A 6,637-nucleotide genomic window follows, 5' to 3' on the forward strand; every position below is an offset into this window, starting at 1 on the left:
ATGTGACTGCCACAGCCTTCAATGTGGTGGGAAAAAAAAAGATGAAAAAAAAACCCCACCCAGCACTTTGAGTAATCTAGTAATTGGGTTCTGCCCTCTTCTGAGCTGACTTTAGACCACAGTCACGTGAAACAACCACCAGAAGATGGTTAACAGCTCAGCAAGTGTGACTTGGGCCTGATAAGTGTACCGCGTGCTGGGTGGGGAGACCAGCCCGCCTCTCCGGCCCCCCCCCCCGGCTCTCCGGCGTGGCCAGGTGAACGTGGCTGAAACCAGACCCACCGCGGGCCCGGGCACTAAGCCCTGCTGCAGATGTCGCCCGTGCAGGAGGGGCCTCCCGGAGGGGCCGGCTTATGCAATTTATCCACCCACAGGAGGTGTCACTTTCGAATTCACACCAAGGCTTTGTGTGTGCCAGATGTGACCCTGATAATCCTTCCCAGCTAGGAGCCTTAAACTTGACGAGGGAGAGTGCTTAACTATTGCTTCTCCACAGTCAGCTCCTTGTGGGACTTTCCATCCCTCCTTCTGTGAAATTTCCTTTCAGGATTCCGGGTGCCAGTGTTAAAATGTAAGGTGTCTGGGTGCCAAAGGTTTGGGGACTCCCGCGTGCATTGCCTGAGCCACTCACTCCTAAACCCTGCTAACGGCCCCTTCTAAATCACAACCCCCTCTCAAACAGCTAGTTTAATGTAGCTGACCCCGTAGCCTGATGGTTAAGCCACAGAAACTAAGTCAGAAAAATGTGGGGTTGAATTCTGCCTTCACTAATAATATCTGTGTGGTCTCCCGTTCCTCCTCACCTCGGACTCCGGTAATAAAAGCTCCGACCTTCTGCCTTGCAAGGGGGTTGTGAGGATCAAATGAGGTACTGCACACAAAGTGCCTGGCATGTTCCAAGTGTTCGGTAAACGTGAACTCGAACTGTTACTGTGCATTGAGCCACTTCCCCCCACCCCCCTGCCTCCCTGCCTGCTCCAGTCCAACTTTTGGTATGGAGCGGGTTTCTTCCTTTGTCACAGGAATAGTTTTGTTTCTCTGTGTTCCTCGATCTTGGTTCTGGCATTTGCATGTCAGTGTGGCAGGAATGGGGGCGGGGACCCACCCCCACTCCCCACTCGCTTCTGAAATGCACCTTCGTGAGGCACTTCTCTCCTGGTCCCTCAGGTGGAAGTCCGTGCTTCTCTAGGCATCCAGCACGGCGAGCATGCACAGCGAGTCAAACGGATGAAATGTTCCTGTCAGCGCTCACTCAGTTAAGCTGGTTCTCAGTACTGGAAAGGAGAGAGAGGGAAGAAGGGCATTCTGTGCCAGAGTCCTGGCTCACGAGCTTCTAGTCTTCTGGCAAAAGCAGAAGGTGCAGAGCCCCACCCAGGCTGGGGGAGACCCCTCCCTGCCACCATCTGTTTAAAATTAAAATATTGCCTGTGCCAAAAGAAAGGTTTGAACTTCCCCACTGCACCTCCTGGCTTCTGTCACAAAGGGCGTTAGAAGAGGAGGAAGAGTACAGGACACCCGAACCATCCTTCCATTCCAGGAGAAAAGCCCAGGCTCCAGCCCTGCAGCAGAGAAACAGGCCGAAGGCCTAGCGTCAGAAGACCAAGGTCCTGTCCACGTCTGTCATTAGTTTTGTGAGCTGGGCTTGACTCCTTGTCTTCTGGAAAAAAGTAGATGTCAGCACGGGGGACTTGACTCCGTATACTGTCTGTGAAGTATCTTTTCCAAACTATTAAATGTGAATTGAATCAAACACCGAGATCTGACTACCAGTTTACCGGAAGTACAGGGGATGGAGGAACATATGAAATGACACTACAGCAAAATCCAAAATGTGAGAAATTTTACAGCGTGAACAACTACATTTCTTCAACAAAGGAATGACAGGGGAGAGAAAGGACTCTAAATATTAGAGATTTAAGAAACTTACTAACCAAATGAAATGTGTGGACTATTGTTGGTTCCTGTGCAAGTGAGCCAACTGTCAGAATACATTTATGGGACAATCTGAGATATTTAAACAGTGTTTGGATATTTGATATCAAGTAATGATTGGTATTTTCCTTAAATATAACACTATCGTTACAATTATGTTAAGAAAGTCTTTTTTAGTCCTTTTTTAGGAGCCTGGGTGGCTCAGTCAGTTGAGTGACCAATTCTTAATTTCAGCTCAAGTCATGATCCCAGGGTCGTAGGACTGAGGCTTGCATTGGGTTCCTCACTGAGCTTGCTTAAGATTCTCTCCCTCTTCTCTCCCTCTGCTCCTTTTCCCCACTTGCACACACTCTCTCTAAAAATAAAAAATAAAGAGTACTTTTTATCTTAGAGATACATTTTAAGGTATTCATTGATAATGGAAGGATGGTATGATACAAAAACAATATGTATGAGATTTACTTCAAAATAATCTAGTAGAGGAAGAGTGGATGGGGGATAGATGATGAGACAAGATCTATCTTGTGTTGACAATTATTTCAACTGTTCAAAGGATTCATGGGAGTTTGTTACAATACTCTCTCTAATTTTGTGTATGTTTGGAATGGTTCATGAAAAGTTGAAAACAGCTGCCACAGAACGTGGGCTCTGGAGGGAGGGAGAGTTGCCTGGATCCACCTGTTATTGGGCCAGTTAACCTTTGACTCAGTTTCTCCATGAAGACAAAATTAGCACCTGCCTCATAGGATCGTTACTGTAGGTACAAGACAACACTTAGTGCCCTTTCAATGTGCGCTCTCACTATTAATAAAATAAGGGCTTTGGACTAATTCTTCTCTATGGTTCCTTCCAGTTGACAGAGCATCTGATTCCAGCCTGTTTCTATCACATCTTCGCCCTCTTTCTTTTCTCTTCTTCTCCACGTACACCTTTCTGGAAACTCTAACTTCCTCTTATGTTCACTTCCCTTAGCCCAGGGCATCTGGACACCTTACCTGGGTGGCCAGGTGTCAGCTCCATAAGGCGTGTTGGACGGATTCCTGGATTGGCAGGTGCAGGTTTCTGATTTCTTCACCTGCTCGCTCACTATCTGGCTCTTTTTCTAGTAGCTTCTTGTCACCTGAAACAAGAGCTCAAAGCTTCAGGAGGAAGGCAGAAACTTGGGACGGAGATGGATGAGTTACGATGCAGGTACATCCTCATCCCACCACTCCTCCTCAACCTTCACACTCCTACTCAGGAAGGGAGTAGTGAGGGGTTAGAAAGAGAGGTGCCCATCCCATCTCAGCTCTGTGTCCCCCTGGCAGTGTGGACAAGCCATGGTAATTAAGAGTGCTAACTCCAGGGGCTCCTGGAAGGCTCAGTCAGTTAAGCATTGGACTTGATTTTGGCTCAGCTCATGATCTCAGGGTGTTAAGATCAAGCCCCACATCAGGTTCTGTGCTGACAGCACAGAGCCTGCTTGAGATTCTTTCTCTCCCTGCCTCCCTCCCCCCCCACCCAAATAAATAAATAAACTTGAAAAAAGAAAAGAAAGAAAAGAAGAAGAGTGCTAGTCCAGAGCTGGACTGCCGGGGGTAGGAGTCTTGGTTCGCTCTGCTTTTGTATTAACTGTCCGATCTGAGACCTCTCTGTGGCACAGTTTCTTCACTGATAAAATGGAAACAGTGGTCGTACCTGCATCATAGGATTGTCGTGAGGACTAAATTGAACAACACCTGGCTCACAGCGCTCAGCACACGTTGGCTGGTGTCACCGTCTTTATCATTGCCATCACTTTGCACAATGCGCTTTGAGAGCTCACTTGTGCGCCTGGCACCTCCCTTAAGGCCTGCTGAATTCCCACACCGGCTCTGGGGTCCACCACCAGGAGCTCAGGACAGCACTGTGTCCGGTGGGTGTGGCACAGACCAGAGTCACACAAGAGGAAACACTGTGTTATGCCCTTTCTGATTTTAGTCTCTCCACGCCAAGGCAGTCTGGGGCTAAAACACTTCCAAAGATGAACCTGAGATAGGATGGACCTGGGAGAAAAAAGGAGGAAGAGCAATGGCCCACGGAGCGTCACGTTCTGCATGTGCAGTAGAAGAACTTCCCCAGAAAGACCAGTGATGGAGGTTCAGCTAGTAATATCCTGGCTTCCCCCTAGTCCTGTCAGAGAAAACATTGATCCACACTGGCCACACCCAACTCCTGATTAGAGGCACCTTGAGCCATGAGCCCATGGGTCGGGTAGGGGCCTATTTGGTGCCTGGAGCTCCTAGTTACCCTTCTCTGTGGAGTGGCAGCTAACACCTCAAAACTTTTGGCTCTGAATCATTACTCAGCATTGGATGGAGTCCAAGAAACAAGCAAAACAAGGATGGAGCCCAAGAAATGTGGAAAATAAGAATAACGAGAAGCAACGAGAGACCAGAATCACGAAGATAGTACCCTTGTGGACAATGGGCCCTTGGTCTGAACTTGGTGGAGGGGTTGATGTAGGCACCCAAGGGCTGGGGTTCATCTGGTTCTTAATATCATCCCTCAGAATACAGAGCATGACATGTCGTCACTGGGTTCCTCTAAGGCATCAGATCTACTTCCTGACTGGAGACCACATGCTAATAAATATGCATTCCCACCTACCCCTTTCCTTCCCTCCCCATCGTCACCCCCCATTCCCCACCCAACCTCCCAAACTATAAAACTGCAGGCTGGGAAACTTGTAAAGACAAATAGCCCTTGTGCTCCCTCCTCTGGGTGTTGAGAAAGATCTGGAATAGAATTAGCTTTGTGGGGATTTCCAGGTGCTGAATCCCTCGAGCATGTTTGAACTGAGCTTGGCTGTTTTCACCTGCCTGACAAGGGGTGGGCCAAGCCACACCCGGTCGTGCCAAGTCTCGAGTCCAAAGTGTTTGTCATAGTGTTTCAGCAAAGATGTCAGGCCAGACTTAAGTGAAACAAAGGTGAAATCATTAACAACCACAAACACCAAAAGCCCAGCTATAGTGATAAAACTTTTACTTTGGTATATCTTCCAAAGTGTAGGTAGAGAAAAATCTTACTTCTGACTAATAGGAGCATGTTATTTTGTGTAATTTGTGTGTCAGGATCTCAACGTCAGTGGTCAGGTGTGTTTATGAGCATGGAGAGGGTGGTGAAGGAGTTTGGTCTGTAACATAATAGTTGGAGAAATTTTTTTTTTCTGCCTAGGACTTTATAAAGACAAAGGACTTGTTGAAAATAACAGGGCCCACTATTCATAATGAGAGCCATGTTAGACTCAGTATACATAAAGTATACATGCAACAAATTATGAATCAGGGGGTTTCAAACTGCCTCCCACTTTCCATAGTATGCCCAAGCAATGCAACACTTCATCTATATGGCTTTGTTCTCAATTGTGGAATAGGAATGTGAGGCCCCAGCACTTCTGGAAATGGAGAGGACACTTGTACATCCGAAAAGAAATGCTACACACTGAATCGTGTCCCTGCAAAAAAGATAATTTGGAATCTGATAAGGGATTTATATCCAGAATATATAGCAAACTCCTAAAACTTAACAAAAACAACAAAAACAAACAACCCAATTCAAAAATGGGCAAAAGACTTGAATAGACATTTCTCCAAAGATGATATATAATTGGACAATAAGCATGTGAAAAGATGCTCATCACTCATCATCAGGGAAATTCAAATGAAAACTCAGTGAGATACCACCTCACACTCATCAAGACAGCTACTATCAAAAAAAAAAAAAAAGGAAAGAAAAGAAAAGAAAAAAGAAAATAACAAGTGTTGGTGAGGATGTGGAGAAATTGGAACTTTTATGCGCTGTTGGTAGGAATGTAAATTGATATAGCTGCTGCCAAAATAGCATCAAAATTTTAAAACTAGAATTACCATATGAGCCAACAATTTTTAAAAAAAAAATTTTTTTACTGTTTATTTTTGAAACAGAGAGAGAGTCAGAGTGCAAACAAGGGAGGGACAAAGAGAGAGGGAGACACAGAATCTTAAACAAGCTCCAGGCTCTGAGCTGTCAACACAGAACCCGATGAGGGCTTGAACCCACGAACCGCAAGATCATGACCTGAACCGAAGTCGGATGCTTAACCGACTAAGCCACCCTCATGCACCTGAGCCAGCAATTTTCCTTCTGGGTATATACCCAAAAGAATTGAAAGCAGGGTCATGAAGAGATATTTGAGCACCTATGTTCATTGGAGCATTATTTACAATGTTTAAAACATGGAAACAACCCGAGAGTCCTTCAGCAGAAAAAGGGAGAAGCAAAAAGTAGTGCACACACACATGCACATGCACACACACACACACACACACACACACACAGTAGAATATTATTCAGCCTTAAAAAATATTATTCAACGTGTTCAGCAATATGTCCCCGTATGGATTAAATTGTAGGACATTATGCTAAGTGAAATAAGCCAGTCACAAAAGATTAATACTGTATGGATTCCACTCATGTGAGATACTTAGAGGGGTAGTAGAATGATGGTCACCAGGGCTGGGGAAAGAAAGGTATAGGGGTCCAGTGGGTAGTTTCAGCTTTACAAAATGGAAAGTTCTGGAAAGGCAAGGAGGTGATGGTTGCACAATAAGATGAATGTATTTAATACCACTGAACTGACATGTAAAAATGGTTACGGTGGTAACTTTTGTGGCATGTGTATTTTGCTACAATAAAAATCATAGGA

The sequence above is a fragment of the Hyaena hyaena genome, unplaced genomic scaffold (genome assembly GCF_003009895.1).
Source record: "Hyaena hyaena isolate Hyena2069 unplaced genomic scaffold, ASM300989v1 scaffold_24, whole genome shotgun sequence".
In the NCBI taxonomy this organism is placed as follows: domain Eukaryota; kingdom Metazoa; phylum Chordata; class Mammalia; order Carnivora; family Hyaenidae; genus Hyaena; species Hyaena hyaena.